Below are 21,460 nucleotides of genomic sequence, written 5' to 3'. Positions count from 1 at the left end.
GCAGATGAAACATAGACAAGGGCTTTTGAAGAAATAGAATAGAGAAGAGTCAAGAAAAAGAGACAGAGAAACATTGATCAGATCATCAAACCTCAGAGGGAAGGTAGGGGAGGGTGGGGGTAAGGGAGTAAGGGGGAGAGATCAACCAAAGGACTTGTATACATGCATATAAGCCTAACCAATGGACACAGACAACAGAGGGGTGAGGGCATGAGTCGGGAGGGGGGAATGGGAAGGGGAATGGGGGAATAAGGACACATATGTACCACCTTAATCAATAAAGAAATGAAAAACAAAACAAAACAAAAACCACAAAAAGAGTCATTAAACATCATTGACTCATTTTTGTATTTGGAGCATAGCCATCGGGGATGTAAAATAAGAGAAAACTATAGTCAGAAAGTGGGAATTGGAAGGTTGAGATTTGAAAGATGAAAAACATCCCAGTGATAGAGAATCCATGTAAGGTTTTATGAGTCCTTAAAGTGAAGGTGAGTTATGTTGGATTCCATATGCCAGGAACATATGACATAGGGACATTGCTTAAATTAACCTGTTAACCATGTGAAAACTGAAATGGTCCTAAATGATGGAAAGGCTTGGTTTGGCAAAGAAGAGGATGAACCTCTTTTTTTTAAATGTCATATAGATAATGTGCTGATGTCATAACAAGATTTGAGGGAGGCACATCTTACACAAGAGTGTAAACACCCAATAATCACATTTATAAACTACAAAAGGATCTGAACCTCATAATTGAGGTATCAGAAATATAAGGGTAAAAACTCTCACTTTGGCACATTTAGATGATATCATTGGGAATAATCTTTCTAAGTACTGAAAGATAAGAGACTCAGGAATAGATGGAGAAAAAAGGTTTTATTTTATGGTTCGTTTTTAAGAAGGCTTTACTTTCAATCAAAGTTCTACTCCCAGTTAATCTTTTATTAAATCTACACCATTACACTTTTTTGTAATCTTTTAATAAGTTTTGTCTAAACCTGTAAACATTTTTTCAGCATTAATAAGTGATTTGTAAATCTCTTTAGTTCTCTTAGGGTAATACTGTTTAAAGCAGGATTGCTTATTTCAGTGGAAAATTGTAAAATCTCCTTGCTCCTTCCCATTTCTTTTGAAGTACAGAATAATGGGGTAGATTAATCCTGCTCAATTTATAGTGCTGCATTATTAACCAAAACTGCTTTTTAAAGTCTGTTATAATTATGTCTCAACAAACCATAGATAAATGGTTTTACTATAGGGGATTTATGCTAAGTCAAATTACTGGGAAGGAGTAAAACCTCTGTGCTTTTAATTACAGCACTTCCCATTCTAATAAGAAAAGATGATTTCTCTAGTAGGTGCCAAGGATATGAAAAGCCTTTTTATTCTTTATTTAACAGAATCAGTAGAGGAAAGCACTAAAAGCAATCAACAAGTTCACGAGTGTCCCAAAACGATGTTCCCTGTGTAGAAGAATGAGCCAGGTGACCATAGATCAGTCAGTTACCTCCCACTGTGTGCTACTCTTTCAGGATCAGCACACATATGACTGTAACATACTGTGTGTGTGTGTGTGTGTGTGTGTGTGTGTGTGTTTAAATCATCATCACCTGTTTAGTGACTGTTGGATGTTAGCTCCTGACAAAAGAACTAATGTTATCACTAATAATCTAATGTGGAATATTACAAATTCATTTAGTAAATGGCATTTATAATGGGAGCAAAGTTTTATCTTTTATAATCAGAGAGCACATTGATAGCATCTTTCCTTAGGCAAAGAGGATGCTCTTAATCTCCACATCTCCAATCTATTAATAATTCTCACGTCTGACCTACAGGTTCATTTTGTCCTTTGGATTTACTCTTTTATATATATTTTTTTACTTAGTCTTAATATATTTTATAAAGGTGCTATAGCAAAGCATTTACATAACTATTTTTGATAATACTACTTCAGATTATGTTTACATTCTTTTTGTGTTGCTAATGACTAGGTAGAATGAAAAAAAAAAGCAAGTTGGAGAATTGAAGAGCATAAAGGTAAATTTAGAGCCTTAAATGTTTTATATTATAGTAAATGGCAATGGGATAAAAATCAACACTTTGAGTTGATAAATATATGAAATAAAGTTTCAATTTCAAGCCTATATAACCATTGTGGGGCAGTTTTGAGTATGGAAGGGAACAATGTCAGTAATTAAGCCAGGACAAAAGGATTAATTCAGGATTATCCTAGACCTAGGCAAACCAAATGTAGGTTACCCTGCTTTTATACCCCTTATACTATTAAATGCCATTTTATGGTATTTTTGTTTGTGTTTTTTTTTTTTTTTGGTGATGGGTTTTGTTGTTGTTTTATGAAACTGTTTTTGGTGGATTGAAAGCAACCTGAACATGATGCTATTTCTCTTGACACTTCATTGTATTTCCCACAGTGATTTTCATGTAGTGTGTCATCAATAAATCTTTTCCCAATAAATGATGCATGTTTGAAGTAGGTGTCAGCATCCTCTACCCTATGTGACCAATATGGCACTTGGCCTACTTCCTTTTCACGTGAAAGAGCAGTTTCTGACATTCTGTCTCTTTCCTTTGTACAATTATTCCGTCAGAAATCTTATTACCCTCCAGAACTCTGTACTATTTTTTCTCTAGCTCATTTAAAAATAATATTTCTGTATACTGTTATCTGTAATTAGATGCATGTTCCACTTGGCTTCCTGCTGAGTGTATGAGGTTCTACCTCAAATCCTTCCAGTTTACACAAAATCCAATCCTTGGTAATCTCTCTAAAACATTTTTAGTCTCTTCTCTCAGCTATAACTGATTCAATTTACAGAGCAGTTACAAGTGAAAAAATGCTTATTTTTCAATTAAATTTGGACATTTCATGGAATTCTAGAACTCTAAAAAGAAGACATTCAGTTAAATATTACTTAAGTAGACCACCTCTTTGGATCTAAGATCCTGAAAATTAAAATCACTTGTCCTAGGTCAGATAGTGGCAGAACAGAGTCTAATGTTAATAAATCATATGCATTTATATTTTCAATCTATATATGTAGAATGTCAAGATTCCGTAATTGGAGAAAAGGAAGTATCTTTTTGGATAGTGTGTCACTTCTAATAATGAAAAGTTTGACTCTGGTGGTTTAACCAAATAAAAGCTTATGTTTCATAGATAAATAAAATCCTGTAGATAAGTGATATAGTGATGATACAGGAGTCTTAAAACATTAGCATTTTAGCACCCCTACTGTCTGTTCCACTGTCCCTAGTCTGTAGTTTAATTCTCCTGGTTTTTGTCATTATCTCAGAAAAGCTACCCAGTTTACAGGCTTCCATCTAATTTTCAGGCAGGAAGAAGAAAGGAGTACAAATGAAGGACAATACCTATATTTGGAAGACAAATAATTGCCACAAGTCTCTAAGAGACTTCTACTTGAATCTTAACCACAGCTATAAGAAGGGTGGAACATGTAGGATTTTAAATTGACACATTGCCACTCAAAGAGCCCTATAATATTTTCCTAATAAGTAAAAAGAAGAATTGAGCGTTCAGTAGGCATCTAGCAGTGTCTGCTGCAATTGGTTTAAGTTGGAAGGAAATTTATGAAAGTGTCTTAGTATCTCTGGGAAGGTCAGAGGGTCAGTCTAAAACCATGGGACGAGGAGTGACACCCAAGCAAACCTCAGTGTCATCCTTACAGAAATACCATTCCTCCTACTTGACACCAACATTCATCATGAATGATTTGGTAATTATCCACTCTACAGCTGCTTTCCTCAAGGAACTAGACCCTAGCATGCTTGACTTGCAACTTACTTTCCTGTAAACATTCTTTTTCATATTGATTATCTATAAAACTTATATCGCTGCTGGTTTATCTTAATGAATTCAGTCAAACTTGGTTGATAATGATTGAAGATGATCTGAAGTTATCTTAATATATTACCACTTTTGCTGTCACTTTTACATCACAAGTCCTTCTGGGCTTTTGTGCAAGAAAATTAGTGATGTGGATGGAGAATTTAGGTTCCATGGCACGGCATCAATAAAGATTTATGTAGGGAGACAGGGTCTGTCCTAAAGTCCCTGAAAGAACATTAAGGAGGAGTTAATCGTGGTCATGTGACTTATCATAGGGAGAGAGCAGGTGGTTTTGGCTTTTGGAGTCAGAAGTTTTAGATTGACATCCAGGCACTCCAACCACTATAATGTGAGCTTGGTCAAGAGTCTTCAACCAATGTTTTAGAGGTAAAATGGAGGAAAATAAGTCTTCCTTGATGGATTGCTCCAAAAGTTAGAAACAACTATACATGTGACAATACTGTTAGGAACTGTAGAGGGCTAACATGCTAGATTTTCAACCTTTTTCATCTTGTGGCACACATCAACTAATTACTAAAATTCTGTGGCACAACCAAAAAAATATATTATATTTTGGCTAATCTGACAAAAATAGGTATACTTTTGATTGATTTACAAAATAATAATAATTACATACTCTTTTAGCTCTAAAGTGACTTTTTAAAATATCAGGTTCCTATACATGTATATAAGGATTTCTGTTACTAAGGATTAATCAGATATAACCTTATTATGTGGTGTGACCAATAAGTTGCAAGTGTATGATATGACAAATATATATAGTTCAAGACAGGAAATTTACATCAGAGGGCTATTGTTGTGTTGGCTGTTGTCATTTTTTTATTTGACAATCTAAGTGGAAAGAGGTCAGTGTCCCTGACTAAATAGTCAGGCATTGCATGTTTTAAAATTTCTTGTGGCACACCTGTTGAAAATCACTGTGCTAGATGCAGGAGCCCTGAGCTGTGTTTTAAACACGTGCATGCTTCCCCCTGCTGCTTCTGCTGAAGTCATTTAACATGTTTGGGTTTCAGCTTCTTCCTAATAACATGGACAGGATGGGTGTGATGAGATAGATATTTGAGAATAAAGAAAATGATAACCTACTTGTTTCCTAGGAGCTGCATAGAAAAAGGTATTTACAATGGGAGAGGAGCAAAAAACTAAGAGAATGGAACCAAGCATACCTGGTCAAATCAGAGAGATCAAGGACATACACTGGGAAAAATCTGAAACAAGAGGGTGAAAAAGGGAAAACTCTGTAGAACCTTAAAGGGTAGAACCAGAGGGAACAGACCAACATCTCCCTCCACTAGATTTCAGGCAAGGGTTTTCAAAGCTGATTAAAACAATCTTGTATGTAACTTTCATTTGGCTGTATTCACTTGAAAGTGACAGAGAAAATAGGCTATTTTTTGGATGGAACTAGAGAGCATAATGCTAAGCAAAATAAGCCAGTCAGAGAAAGATAAATATCACGTGATCTCACTCATATGTGAGATATAATGATCAACATAAACTGATGAACAAAAATAGATCCAGAGACAAGGTAGCACTGAACAGACCATCCAACCTCAGAGAAAAGGCAGGGGAGGAGAGGGTGGTGGTTGGAGATCAACCAAAGGACTTGTATACATGCATATTAGCATAACAAATGGACACTGAGACTGGGGCAGTGAGGGCTTGCCCTCAGGTGGGAGTGGTAGGGAGGGGGAGGAGGGTCAATCAGGGGAAAAAGGAGACCTGTAATACTTTAAACCAGTGGTTCTCAACCTTTTTAATGCCACGACCCTTTAACATAGTTCCACATGTTGTGGTGACCCCCAACCATAAAATTATTTTCGTTGCTATTTCATAACTGTAATTTTGCTACTGTTATGAATCGTTATGTAAATATCTGTGTTTTCCGATGGTGCTGTAGAGCCTAAGACCACCGGAAAACACAGATATTTACATTACGATTCATAACAGTAGCAAAATTACAGTTATGAAATAGCAACGAAAATAATTTTATGGTTGGGGGTCACCACACATGTGGAACTATGTTAAAGGGTCGCGGCATTAGAAAGGTTGAGAACCACTGCTTTAAACAATAAAAAAAAAAAAAAAAGAAAGAAAATAGGCTATTTTTACTATCTCATACAGTTTTCTTTGGATGGCTTTTTACATTTCTCCCTTTAGCATCAATATACATAATTTATAAAATAGAGGTAACATTTAACAGAATGTGGTCAGTGTAGGGGGAGGCAGGGTTTGTCATGTTACCATCTAGCCAAATATTTAAACTTCTGTTTTGTTTTCCTCATTCAATAATTTTTTTTTTTAATTTTGAAAGTATTACAGATGTCCCCTTTGTTTGTTTCTTTTTCCTCCACCTTACACCTGCCCTTCCCAGGCCTTCACCACATTATTGGCTGTGTCCATGGGCTATGCATATATGCATATAAGATCCCTGGTTAATCTCTGCCCACTCACCCATCCCCAACCCCCACCTTTAATTCAATTTTGAATGCTCAGTATCACTGGACTCTTCTTCTTTCACCCTGGATCTATTAGATAGAAATATAAGATTTTATGTCACTCTTGGGGACTCAAGTATATGACCTGCCCCAGAAGATCCTTTGTTTTATTATGGCAAACAATTGATTGGAAGGGGATTATTTCTATTCATTGAGAAGACTATAGTGTGAGCTTCCTGATGTTTTTACAGTTTTACAGAGAGAGGTGAGGAGTGATAATAATTTATTTGTTGTACACCATATTTTTTCAAGTTTCTATGGCATGAAAACAATTAATTATACTGTCTTCTCAAACTTTTATTACACTTCTACAATGTAGATATTGCCCTTTTGAACTATTGATGCTAAGACTCAAAGAAAATAAGTAACTCTAAGTGTACACAGTAGAACTAGGGTTTAAACCCATATTTGGGTGACTCCAATGTTTTTGTAGCTAACGACTGCTTATTTGCCATTTAGAATATCTTTTTCATCAACTACCAAAACCTCAAAGGACAACAACAACAAGAATAAAATACTTCCAGGAAGCTGTTACTAGTTTCCTTAGAGATAAGCATCTCTTCTCCACATTTCTCCTGAAAATATTTGTTTGCCACCAAACAAATAAAAAACTCACTGGTATGAAGGCAAATTCTGTTATTGATAGAGATTAGAAAACAGAGTAGGTAGAATTGCTATAGATTGAGTTAAAAGCACTTGATATGTTTACTATTAAGAACTTAGAAATCTAACTTCAATCATGAAAACTGTCTTTTCACAGAAAGAATTCTGGTAGGTAGGAGGGCAGCATATTGGTACAAAAGAGATTTGACATTTACAGAACCTACGTGAAAAAAGAGGGTGGCAAAGTGAGAAAGAAAAAGGCAGGAGCAGAGAAAACACTTTATAGTATTCTTGTGTCTTTGTTTCATGAAAGAAAGCACAGCTCATCACACCAGTAAAACACTTTTAACTAGGGGTCTGTTAATCTTCAATACTCAGAGATCTATGAACCATTCCAAATTGCATGTAGTTATAAATAAACTTAATTTTCTCAGCCTTTGAATCCTTTCAACTTAGATGTTGATGCTAGTATCTAAGGCAGACTAAAGATTCCACTGCATTTTTAATCCATAATTATTTTTAATTTTAACTTTTCAAATATTCTCTGAAGAGCTATGATTGCCTTCTGGTGTAGAGTCTGGGTATATGAAAAAGCAGGAGGTAAACTGCTCCATGCTGTGCAGCAGAAGCAATTTGCATCATCTTTGAGGCTACCTGACTCTACCAGTGAATGAGATGCTTGGGAATGATTTCTCAGACTTGAACATTTCAGAAACTATAGAATAGCTGAAAGCTAAAGTGTTATTAAAAAATGAGACTTGTTCAAGTTACCCCATCCTCCTACTCTGCCCAGCCTAATTGGCATGTCAGTGTATGGATCCATCCTGTGATAAAAAGCCAAATGTCTACTGATTCTCCCAGCCTGACTAGCGAGTTTGAGGAGCTCTGGAGTTGCTTACAGACAATGAGACCATTCAGTGAACCTCACTATTGAAGTTGACAAAGAAGCAGACTGAGTGTAAGAAAGAGTATTTCCACACGCATTATTCTACTTGTCAGACTCATTATCAAAAGAGAATTGGAGATGTGGGACCACTGGCTCATATAATACTTTTCTTTCTTTTTTCCCCCTTAAGAATAGAGCAATTACATGTTACAATAAAGTTCAAGCTTTCTTAGATAGGGAAAGATTTTAGTTTATAAAACAGGAGGAAAAGTTTGAAAAGAAGAAAAATACAGTTCTAAAGAAAAAAATACATCTTGAAATCAAGTTTTCTTTTTGTTTGCATTTTTTCCCTTTTTCTTTTAATCTTTATTGTTGAGAGTATTACAGATGTCCCCTTTTCCCTCTCATTGCCCCTTTCCACCTGGTAGCCACCCCATCCTAGTCCTTGTTTGGACCTGTTAACACTCTCCCAGCCCAGGTAGCTGCCCTGGTGCGTGTGTTCTGCAATATTGGCTGCTGAATCTGATGTGGCCAGCTAAACTGTTTTGACTCTAATATCTGCCACAGATGTTTAAGTTATAGTGTTGGACTATTAAAGAAAAACAAAAGAAGTGTATCAAGTGGGATTTTAGATAGACCTTTAATCATGATGGGAGGTACAATTCTTGTCTAGTAAATGGACAAGAAAGTAAGGGCAGCAAGGACTTCTGGAAACATGAAAAGCATCAGAAATATCTCTGAATCCTGGGCTGGTTGACCAGTTATAGAAAAGATAGTTAGAACTTGTTATGAGTTCAGGTGGATGAAGGACAGGATGAATAAACATCAGTGAAAGATGCTAGGATTGCATGGCCAAAGGGGCATTGCAATGTCTTTTCATAGCCTTGATTCAGTCACCCCTTCCATTTCCAGAAACTCATTTTTCTATTAAAAGAAGTATGTGAACATGGTTATATGCACATCTTCCATTTGAGAAATAGTTTATTGCTTATCCAATTAAGCTCATATATCAGTGCCTTCCAAGCTTTATCTTTTAATAACTTGTTTTACATTTCTTATCTTCCAGTCAAACCGAGTTTTTGATTGCTTCCTAAACATGTTTTCTGTCTCTATACCTTTTCTCATGATGTTCTGTCAGCTAGTATGCCCTTTCTTCCATTGTATTCTGTCCGTCAGACCCTGGCTACTGTGATGCCTCTTTTCCGAAGTCTTTTCTGGTCAACTGAAAGAAATTTCTCCCTCCCTTGAACTCCCCTTGGGCTTTTTATCTCTCTGATCAAATTCATATTTCACTTTATATTAAAGTAGGTTATCTCCCCTACTGTAGAAAAATTTCCTTGAGTGGCCCATCCTTAATATGAAACTATGTATTAATACTAGTTATAATTTTTATCTTGTCAAAAGAAAACAATATGAGTATTGAATGAAGATTTTCCAAGATATTATTTTTTAAAATTTGTTCATACTATTAAAAGTTATGTAATGAAATTCTGAAATGAATGTTTGTATAGTAATGACTAAATAAGAAGTAGCTCACATGGAGGGAGGATGTGGGTAGGAAATTCTGGGTGCCCAGCATAAAATGTCAAGTAATAAACATTCAATAAAACTTTAGTCATTCTTCATCATGTTCATCAGTAAATGTATTGGAGAAATACAAGTTGTAAGACATTTGGAGACAAGTTACTCGGAAACTATATTATTCAAGGCAACAAGTTATAATAAGCTATCTCAAGTCCTTACAACAACCATGCAGCTAATACAATAGTCAACCATTTCAAAACTAACAAAGGAAACCTCAGTAAGAGATGAAGATAAGGCAGCTACCAAGGAAGAGGTATATTTCTGTTTCATTTATCAATTGATTAATTGATTGATTATTTGATAACTATTTTTAGCCCCTTACTAGCCACTGTTCTAAAGGCTGTGATGTAGCACTAAACAAATCCATATTTGGTCACAACAGATTTGCTGAATCTCTAGCTGTCACATCTACATTCTAGGCAAAAGGAAAGGAAAAGAAGAGACATATTCTTGTCTCTCTCCTTGAAAGGAGTTTTCCCGGATGTCTTTTTTTTTTAAATATATTTTATTGATTTTTTACAGAGAGGAAGGGGGAGGGATAGAGAGTTAGAAGCATCGATGAGAGAGAAACATCGATCAGCTGCCTCCTGCACACTCCCTACTGGGTATGTGCCCGCAACCAAGGTACATGCCCTTGACCAGAATCGAACCTGGGACCCTTAAGTCCACAGGCCAACGCTCTATCCACTGAGCCAAACTGGTTAGGGCCCGGTTGTCATTCTTAAACCTCTTTTTTTTTTTTTCAGAAAATGCACATTTTCAAGGCAGGCTGAGGAATGTAGTTTTCAGTTATCCATGCTAATATTACAACAATATGTGTTTAGGGTTATATTTGTGGAGGAAATGTTCTACAGTGGCTGTTTGGTGGGCAAGGTAGCTGTCTCTGACACTCCTCCTGAAAACCAGACAACAACCAGTGATCTGTCAGTTCTGTCTGGCTACTAACTGACTTATCCCAGGACCTAAAGACGACTTCTAGCCCAGAGCTTGGGTGTCTATTCTTCCTTCTCTATTTACTCCTGTCTATCTCCGCTTTCAGTCTCCAAGTTTATCATATATTTATACCTAAGAGCATGGACAATCTACTTCACTCACAGCTCTCTTTCTGGCTCAAGGTAAGTTGTGCGTATTTCAGCATAATCAAGAACAAATAAAAATGGCAGGATCGGTGCACATATATATTTATAGGGAAAAGGGAACTAAAAACAAAAGAAGGCAATAAAAAATAAAATACAAATGAAAAAGTCAATTTATGTTAAATATAAATAATAGCCAAAGGATAGGGAGAATTTATATTTAATTGTTCAAGTCGCTAGGAAGAATTAGAGAAGTGCTTTGTAGTTAATACAATTAACTAATTTATACATTCTTTTCAAAGGAGATAAACCAAAGATCTCCCCATTTATTAAATAACTAATTTTTTAGGAAAAAATTTTTACTTGGGAAATGGCAAGAATTTAAAAAAGGTTATCTTCAAAATTAATGTCATAACAGCAGTATAGGGAACAGGAAAGCTGAGGATATTGAATGTTTTGAATATTTAACTTAATAACTCTCAGCAGCTGTTTCACTTTGTTTTCAGGAAACAGCTGTAAGCTCACATGTTTAATAGTAAAGGTTTAGGAGAAACAATACAACCAAATAGACATGGTGTGTTGATCATTAACAGCTAGCTATAGTTTATATTGTGTATTTTTAAATGGATTTAATTAAGTTGGTGGAGCAGTGTTCCTCAGGCCTTGCTAATTAACTAATAAAGCCCCCATCACTCCTAATTGTCTCGAACAGAGACAATTATTACAAAAATGAAACAGTTGCTGCTAAAGGGAACTGCAATGTTTCTTAAAAATAGCAACAATTAGACAATGTAAACAAATTTGTGTAAGTGACTCACATGAAAGAAATAGCTAATCTGGTTTGAGTTTGATCAAAGAATATGAAACATTGACAGGAAAAAACAATTAATGAAGAATGATGCACATATATATATGAAGTACACACATATGTTTATGTTTATAACAACACTTTTAAAAGATTGTTTAACTGTTTAATTTAATTTTCTTTTCAATCAAAAAGGAGACATCACATGGCTTCTGAACAGATAAAAAAATGTCAAATTAATGTAAGTAATAAATAATTGTGAAAAAAAGAGTTAAAAGCAAATAAAGTGAACCAAATGCTGTTATTAAATGCTTCATAAATACTTATGTTCTTGATAGCTATTAGTGACACATCTGGTTCTTCTAGCCAATGATAAGAAGGAAATCTGGTAAGTCATATAATTCACTCTGTCCATAAATTTAATAGTAATTCAGTATTTTTGGACAGATACTACTATAATTAATTCTGAAATTGCATATGAATTTCCTTTGAGGGTTCTCATATGTGAGTTTGTACTAAGTATAACAAACTGAACAACATACTCATCAGCATATTCTTAGAATGTCAGAAGTAAGTCCAGGTATATATTTATGCGATCACATTAAAGCATGATTCAATAATCTAGAATTGATCCAATTTCTGTGTATCTACTTTCTGCATATTTAGCTTAAAGCTGGGGATATATTTCAGACTAGAATTATTGAACTATATCTTCTGAAGACAATCCATCCATAGATATTGGTCCTCTCAGTCTATTTATTCATCAGAGACATTCAACAATTACTAAAAGTATATTGATAAGTTATAAATTACCCCTATTATTCATTAGTATAAACACATTAATAGATTTTTATTTCAGTTGGTAAGTTTATTCACAGTCGAATGGTTTTTTTAATGATTTCTTAACACATTGCAGACCAGTAGTTTTATTGCTTCTTTACCCAGTGGCCTGATAAGTTTCTATTGAGCAAGTACCAAAAAACATTTTACATAAATGTTAAAGGCACACTTTAAAATTAAATATCCATTGCATTTTGAAGTCATTCATTATATGTTCTTACAAGCTAATATCTTTTTAAAGTATGATACTTTGTAAAACACTGTGTAATATGAAGTGAGAATTCTCGTGATCTGTCCGCAATGTGTTAAGGATTCTTACAGAATCCTATATGATAAAAGCCTAATATGCTAAGTGTCCAGTCATCCGGTTGGCCATTCAACCAATCAAAGCGTAATATGCTAATGATATGCTAAGGCCACTCACTATGATGTTCACTGACCACCAGGGGGCAGACACTCTGACCGGTAGGTTAGCTTGCTGCTGGGGTCCTGCTGATCAGGACTGAGCGAAATGGGCCAGACACACCCTGAAGCCCTCCCGTGGTCTCTCCCCGGCTGGCCAATCTCCTGTGTCCCTCCCCAGCCCTGATTGTGCACCTGTGGGATCCCTCGGCTTGTACCTTCTCACAATCTGGGACTACTGGGAAACCATTTTGCAGATGTCAGAGAGCTGGTTTCACCCAACGATGTAACTACCAGTCGCTATGATGCACACTGACTACTAGGGGGCAGACTATCAATGCAGGAGCTGCCCCCTGGTGGTCAGTGTGGGAGCATGGCTCAGCCAGAAGCTGGGCTCACGGCTGGCAAGCACAGTGGCGGTGGTGGGAGCCTCTCCCGCCTCTGCAGCAGTGCTAAAGAACAAGCCTAAGCCGTCAGTCCAACATCCCCTGAGGGCTCCTGGACTGCAAGAGGGCACAGGCCAGGCTGAGGGACCTCCCCTCCCCCGAGTTCAAGAATTTCATGCACTGGGCCTCTAATAGAGAAATTAAGGACCTGATTATTAGCCTTTAGGGAGGAAAGGTGAGAAAAGCACACTTTTACTAGCTACCAAAGACAAGAATCATTAGCTTAGCTATATACCTGTTATATGTAGTGTAGAAATCCAGGTACAGCCTACTAATTTTCTCATTATTAGTGGATATTAGCAGTTTTGCAGAATGGGGCCACAAATAATGATGTTTGAATGAAACATGCAATTCAAGGCACTTGTCCTCAAAGTTTTACCCTTTTTTTAAAAAAAAATAGGAAAAGGCACACAACCAAAAAAAAAATATATAGTATGCTTCTAGATATTTTTACAGTTAATTGGATGCTGAGATGTTATAGCAATCTTTCTGATTATGACTTGTAACATTCTTCATGATTGTGTGCTATTACAGTGCTTTTTTATTCTTTTCTACAACAATTAAATGTCATAGAAAGGAATAAAGTATATGTAAAGTATTAATGTGGCTGGCTATATTAATCACAATTTATAGAAAATATCTAGATTTGCACATTAGAATTATAATAGAGAATAATATAAACCTTGTTGAAGGTATGAAAAATCTGCGGGGATCGGGCCAAAATTGGCCAGGTGCATGGATTCATCCATGGTGTGTCCAGCCTGTCTTCCTCCAGTCCCAATCGGCTGGACCCCAGCAGCAAGCTAACATACCTGTCTGAACATCTGCATCCTGGTAGTCAGTGCGCTTCATAGTGACTGGTCGAATGGTCAAACAAATGGTAGGACATTTAGCATATTAGGCTTTTATTATATAGGGTATGAGGTGTCATATACAAATCTCACATAGTGCTGTGCAGCAGGAAATGCTGAATAACTATTACATATGGCCATATTATTTTTATTCTAAAGTACAAATATTTTTAAAAAATATTTTTTTATTGATTTCAGAGAGGAAGGGAGAGAGAAAGTGATAGAAACATCCATGATGAGAGAGAATCATCGATTCTCTGCTTCCTGCATGACCCACACTGGGGATCGAGCCTGCAACCCAGGCATGTGTTTTCTGTATGCATATTTACTATACTTTTGTGTATATGTATGTATTCCATTCACTTGTAATTTTTATTTATTGATGTATTGATATTTTCTTAAAAGTTTAAAATTTTTTGTTATATTTAATGCTCTCATTAATTATTTTTATCATTTTCTCATTGCACATTTATTCTTTATATGTTTAAATAAGGCAAGAGTTCTTACCTATGTTTTTTATTTATATACTCGATGTTATCAAGTACATAAAAACTCAATCTATAGAAAAAAGCATTTTATGTCTGACAGACCACATGTGATTCAATTTATTTTTAAGAAAAGACTTGTAAGACAATGAACTATCTTTTTTTCTCATTGACATCAGGAACAGGAAATAACATTTCATAAGATAATGAATATGAAGGGATTTTATTAAGATATATTCTATAAAGTTGTTAAATCCTACTATACAGAAACTGTAGTGTGTAATCAAAAATAGAGGATTTCATTTTAAAGTGTACTAATGTAGAACTTACAGGTGATGGAGAGACAGGAAAATACTGCTGAGAAAATCCTGAAAGAAGCTCATTGAATAAAATAGTCTGACAGATTAGGCAGGTCCTTTCAATGAGGGACCGGTTTCTTCAGCTTCAGAGAGCTCACTCAATGTGTGCTCCTTCCCATTGTAGCTCACATCAGTGCCTATACTTCCAGGGACCAAAGACCTGGTTTGACTATTTAACCCAACTAGGGACAACTCAGAAGGGCCATCCTAGCTCTAAAACTCCCCAGGAGGTTATCTAAGGTTGTTAGACCTACTTCACAGTTGCCTTGGTCAGCTTGGGCTGCTACAGTGAAATACCAGAAACTAGGCAGCTTAAACATAAGACTTTTATTTCTCACAGTTTTGGGAAGTTCAAGATAAAGGTGCTCCTAAGAGTAGAGTTATCTGAGCTTCTCAAGTCATGCTTTATTATATCTTAATTCAGAATTCAAAATTACATTAACTGTGTTGAGAGAATAATTTAATTACTTGATAGATCTCATTTTAATATCCTATCATGTATAGTATTGACTGCCTGCGGTTAGCTTCAAAGGGCACTCTATTATATCATTTTTATAGTCTGAGAAAAGGTGACAAAAGGATTATTAAAAAAGTACATTTATTCAAATATGTCTATAATAAATTTATGGTGAAGCATAATTTTAAGATAATAAAAGCATTATGGTTTGACAAAAAAGGGCCAGACTGGAGTTCAGACACCTTGAGTGACACTCTAACTCTACCACTACAAGGTGCACAACCTTAGGTAAACCATGCACCTATATGCTACTCCGCATGTTCATTCAAAAAGGACAGTTTGCTGTTTCCTCTTCTGTGGCTCCTTTATCTCAAATTTCATCCACTCCCATTTCATTCCCTTCCAGTTAATTTCAATATAAGCATGGCTACCTCTCAATCTTGCTCCAAGCTTCTCCCACTCAGTGAGCTTTGTGGAACTTTTGAGAGCAAACTGCAACCCCAGCTTTTCCTGCAACACTTTCATTTATTTTAGTTGAAATACCTTTTCCTTGCTTGGCAAGTGATATCATCTCATCGTAAGCTCTCCGTTGAAGATTGCTCCTTTTATCACTTGTGCTTGTTCACTGTGATTCACCTGGTAGGAGCTCAATGTGCTTGTTTGATTGCTCAGGTAAGTGGCTCATGACCAAAGTTCACCTGAAGAAGTGTTTTCTGTCATGCAGGTTGTTGGCTTCCAACGTAATGGAGAACACAGTGCTTTAATTTAAATTACTTTCCAATATCAAAAAGTGTGGGAGTTTTCAACTAAAAATAAGACATTCAAGTTCTTTTTTATTAGAATACTAGTGAAAGATCACCTGTATTTCCATGTGGCAATAGTTACTTGAAAGTAGTCGTAGCTATCCTCTTAAATAAAGCTTTACATTATTGTATTCAATGAAGTCTGCATTATTTTCTGTTCCCTCTCTGTCTCTAGTGGACAGTCAGTCTCTATTTACCATCTTACATTTTGCTCTTTTTCATTTAGGTCCATTTACTTCTAGGCCCCATAGGCATTTGAGTTTTAAACTTTGACCCAAACCCTGTTACTTAGTGCCACCATTACTCCATGAAATTGTCACTTACACTGTCCAAGTCACAGCTTCATTATTCCACTCTTACCTACTATAATATAAAAATATAATATATATTTCTTGACATTTTCTTTATCAATTCCTATTTTCTAAGCTAGCTTTTTATAAACTGTGTTTTTCAGATAATTTTTTTAAAAATATATTTTATTGATTTTTTACAGAGAGAAAGGAAGAGGGATAGAGAGCTAGAAACATGGATGAGAGACAAACATCGACCAGCTGCCTCCTGCACATCCCCTACTGGGGATGTGCCCGCAACCAATGTATATGCCCTTGACCGGAATCAAACCTGGGACCTTTCAGTCCGCAGACCGACGATCTATCCACTGAGCCAAACCGGTTTTGGTTTTTCAGATAATTTTTTATTTCAATAGATGTTCCTCTAAATCAGAGGAACATAAATATAATTGAAAAAATATGAGACTAAGCAAACTGAATGGTCCTTGAATGGGGCTTTGAGATGCTACTCTGCACTGTGGATCTCCTAGAAAGAGAACAGCAACCTGCAGCATTTCCTAACTTGTTAAACCATAAAAAATGCTGGCATCATTCTTTATGGTTTCTTATCTGTTGGAAAAGTTATGGAGGTCGTGTCATTTAATTCCTTATTTAAGAGCTGGATGTCTGGCAAGGATAATAGATGTCTTACCATGCTTACATTTGTGGGGATACTAACTTTATTTTTGATGACTTCCAAGCATCATGCTCTCCAACTACTGCAAGGTCACTGTCCATCTCCCATTTTTTTCAACTTACCAGCCTTATTATGAAGGGAAGTCTAAGTTCACTTGCTGCCCTGCTTGTAGAGGGGACAACAATTTTAACAATGCCTAACTCATCAGAAGAGTGAATTTTTTCAGCTATTGCGGTTTAGAGAGGATGGAAGGGATTTTAATACAATCAAAATCACCTGGGGTGATTAGGAAGTTTATAAAATACACATAGCTTTTCCTTGAATCTTTTCAAGGACATACTGGTTCCTAAAGTTTCTGATAGTCTCTTGAGGGATGTATGGTGGTAAAAATTTTGTTGAATGCTTATTGTTATGAGACATGCATTTTTTGTCTAAAGAAGAATTCTGTGCTGAAGTGTTTCTCTCTTTGGAAATGGGTGTCATATTTTCATAATTGTGTGTTAAGGATTACATCAGGAAACGTATGTAAAATGCTCACTGTGGAGCAGTTCCTTTCTAAATGCTGTCCCCTTTCTCCTGCCAGTTAGAATGATTAATGAGTAAGCCACTGGTAGTTTCCTTACGGGAAGAAGAGGTTGAGGATGAGGGCATTTCTTTCCTTAGAAAGTACTGCACTGCTCTGGAATGAGGTGTTATTTGCCCTGTAAATGATGACTTGTTGCTTTAGCGGTTCTATAGGGGAGAGGAGGTCTTGCTTCCTCTCGGCAGTCCATATCAATCCCCAGGCCTCAGTGACAGAATGCTGTGGTACATAAATATTGCAGGATGGTTGTTGCTCTATTATTTACTCCTTCAGAAGAGATACATTGATCAAATCTAGCATATCTGTACTGGTGATTTATTATTCAATTTTATTCTCTTACAAGAGGATTAATGATTGAGGTAAAAGTCCATTCAACTATTAGAGAAATAAATATACACTGAGTGGCCAGATTGTTATGATCTCTGAATGCATAATAATCTGGTCACTCAGTGTATATCCTATATAATAAAAGGCTAATATGCAAATTGTCCCCTTGACCAGGAGTTCGACCAGCAGGCAGGCTGGCCAACCACCCATGTCCCTTCCCCCTGGCCAGGCTGACCGGACCCCACCCATGCACAAATTCATGCACCAGTCCTCCAATATATATATATATATATATATATATATATATATATATATATATATATATATATACTGAGTGGCCAGATTATTATGCATTCAGAGATCATAATAATCTGGACACTCAGTGTATATGCTATTTGGTTATTTTATTAAAACAAAAGATTTTGTCTTTAATGTTACATTGAGTGTAAGATAACTTTGAGAAGGAAGTTCCAAATTTCACCAAATCTGACTTAGGGGGTCTTTTCGATTGATTTTTTAAAAATGTATTTTTTATTGATTTCAGAGAGGAAGTGAGATATAGAAACATCAATGATGAGAGGGCATCATTGTTCAGCTGCCTCCTGCATGCCCCTTACTAGGGATCAAGCCTGCAATCCAGGCATGTGCCCTTGACTGGAATTGAACCCAGGACCCTTCAGTCTGCAGGCTAATTCTCCACTGAGCCAAATCAGCTAGGCCTGATTTTTTTTTGTAATTAAGATATAATGTTCTGAGTTCTAAAATTCACTGTTGATGTTTAAAGTTCATAAATATGTCATGTTAGCAGAAGCACCTTAGCCATAACCACTGAAATTCTGATTTTCTGAAAAGAATTATTCCCACATGAAGACATAGAAAATGGACTAGAGAGGCCTCATTTTACCTGTACCTTGAGAGATCACCGTGGGGAACACCAACTCTAGTATGAAATGGTGAGGCAGACAGCTTCCATCCTTTAGGTTTTACCTTTATCTCAGCAGTCAGTGGGGCCACAATTCAACTTGTTAATTTAGATATGGTCTAATTCATCTATGGAGAGCATACTAACTTGCTGTCTCTACATCTGCTCCTCGGTCACACAGTTATCTCTGTGCTTTATTTCCTACCAACTCTATATCAACCACTTTCTGTTTTCTCCTCTTTCCTTATCTATTCTAAACTTAATGATCAATGTATTTTTAATTTTTTATTGAATTTATTAGGGTTAAATTGGTTAATAAAATTATGTAGATTTCAGGTATACAGTTCTATAATACATTATCTGTATACTAGAGGCCTGATGCACGAAGATTCATGCAAGAATAAGCCTTCCTTCCCCTGGCCGCCTTCACTCCGGCCTGAGCCGACCTTCTGCCTCTTGCCTTGTGGTGTCAATTTGCATATTCCCTCTTTATTGGCTGTGGGCACCATCATCTTTGTCGCAGAGTTATGGTCAATTTGCATATTCCATCTTTATTAGATAGGATTGTATTGTGTGTTCACCACTCCATGTCAAGTTTCCTTCCATCACCATTTATTCCCCCTTTACCCTCTTCTATCTTTCCCACCCCTCTTTTCCTCTGGTAATCACCATACTACCATACTGTTGTTGGTATCTATGAGGTTGTTGTTGTTTTTTTGCTTAATCCTTTCACCTTTTTTCAACCAGCCCCCCAACTTCCCTACCTTCTGACAGTTGTTGGTCTATTCTCTGTATCTATGAGTCTGTTTCCATTTTTTGTGTTAGTTTATTTTGTTTATTAGATTTCACATATAAATGAAATCATATGGGTACTTATCTTTTTCTGACTGGTTTATTTCACTTAGAATAATACTCTCCAGGTCCATCTGTGCTGTTGCAGAGGGTAAGAGTTCCTTTGTTTTTATGGCCAAGTAGTATTCCACAGTGTAAATGTACCACAGTTTTTTTACTCACTCATCTACTGATGGGCACTTGGACTGCTTCCAAATCTTGGCTATTGTAAATAACAATGCAATGAACATAGGGATATATATATTCTTTTGAATTAGTGTTTCAGATTTCTTTGAATAATTTACCAGAATTGGAATCACTGGGTCATAAGGCAGTTCCATTTTCAATTTTTTTAGGTAACTGCATACTGTTTTCCATAGTGACTATTCCAATCTGCGTTCCCACCAAAGTGCATGAGAGTTCCCTTTTCTCCATATACTTGCCGACACTTGTTTGTATGCTTAATCTTTAAAACTACACTCTCACCCAACAACTTCTCTTGTCCCTCTAGCTTTCCTTCTGACTTTGTAAGAAAAATGTCAGTTCTTAGAAAGTGCTATAATTCTTTTTTTGTTTCTGCACCTGATTTTTAGGGCAAATAAAATTTTACTATTTTGAATAACATTGCCCCTCAATATTCATGTCCTTCAGCTTTAGCTGGACCCAATAATTGACTATCAGTCATTTTACATGAACTGGCAATGCTTTCTACCATTTTTCTTAACAGTAATACCAACCTTCACCACATTCTTCTGTCATGCTCCATGTGACAATCTTTCACTCAATGCAGCTATAATGACTTAGAAATACAGTTGGGTCATGGCAAAGTAGACAGTAATCTATTGCTGGGGGGATAAAAACAAATTCAAGCCCTATGAGCATTTTTGTAAAGCATAAAAGAGTATTTTAAAAAGAGATAAATAAAAAAAAGTATGGAAATTAGTAAAAAAAAAATGCTCTTTCAAAATGTCATCAGATGTGGTATTTTTCTACTTTTCCATATTCTTCCCAATCTCCACAAGTATTGGGAAGAATATATCCATCTTTACCTCCTTCCTTAGTTTTAGATATTGCAGACTTGAGGTTTTTATCCTCTTAAATCTAATACCTTCTGGGGCTAGAAACAAAATATTTCCCCTTTCTCATGTCTCTGTCCTATCTAATTACTCTTGGCTCCTCCTTCTAGACACATCTTCAAGTATTTTCCATTCCTCAAAAGATCCCTGCTTATGGCATGTATCACCTTATAGTTACCATTCTAATTTATCTTTCACCTGTATCACCCAAACTTCTTAAAAAAAGAAAAAAGATTAGCAGTATAATTTGGTTCCTATTCTTAGCACACTACCAAAATTGCTCTTTCTCAAATCACCAATAACTTACTGTTAAGTCCAAAATACATCTGTAATATTTAAGAATTTTAGTCACAATATTCATAATAATATTCATATTAATGAGAGCTAACATTTGCTGGCATTTTATGATATGCCTTGATTATACTATGTGTATTGTACTCATTATCTCATTTAGTCCTCACTGTGACTCTATGAATTAATTATTATTATTACCCTCATTTTACAGACAAGAAAGATAAATCAGAAAGATTATGTAAATTATTCATTTACACTGTCACTGTGTGGCAAAACTAGAGCTGAGCCTTTATCTTCCTTAAAGCTCCACATTCCCTTATTTTGGGGGAGCACCACACTCCATTTTTTTACACTGACCCCTGTCACTCTACCACTTATACTTTCTTGGCAGATTCCTCTCTTTCATTCAACTCTTAATACACTGTTTCTCAATTTTATTTTTTTGCACAGTAGAATTAACTGGAGATCTTT

General features: G+C 35.9%; 1 non-coding gene across 1 annotated transcript; it reads right to left on the bottom strand.

The window, feature by feature from the left end:
* Nucleotides 1–639: 639 nt before the first annotated feature.
* On the bottom strand, nt 640–743 carry LOC114231093 (small nucleolar RNA U13). The gene has a single exon (XR_003617072.1). It is a non-coding gene; the product is annotated as a small nucleolar RNA U13 (small nucleolar RNA).
* Between the last annotated feature and the right edge of the window lie 20,717 nt (nt 744–21,460).

The sequence above is a fragment of the Eptesicus fuscus genome, chromosome 2 (assembly GCF_027574615.1).
Source record: "Eptesicus fuscus isolate TK198812 chromosome 2, DD_ASM_mEF_20220401, whole genome shotgun sequence".
Lineage (NCBI taxonomy): Eukaryota > Metazoa > Chordata > Mammalia > Chiroptera > Vespertilionidae > Eptesicus > Eptesicus fuscus.
The sequence above is the reverse complement of the archived record's forward strand: the minus strand, read 5'-3'. Positions and strand labels throughout refer to the sequence as shown.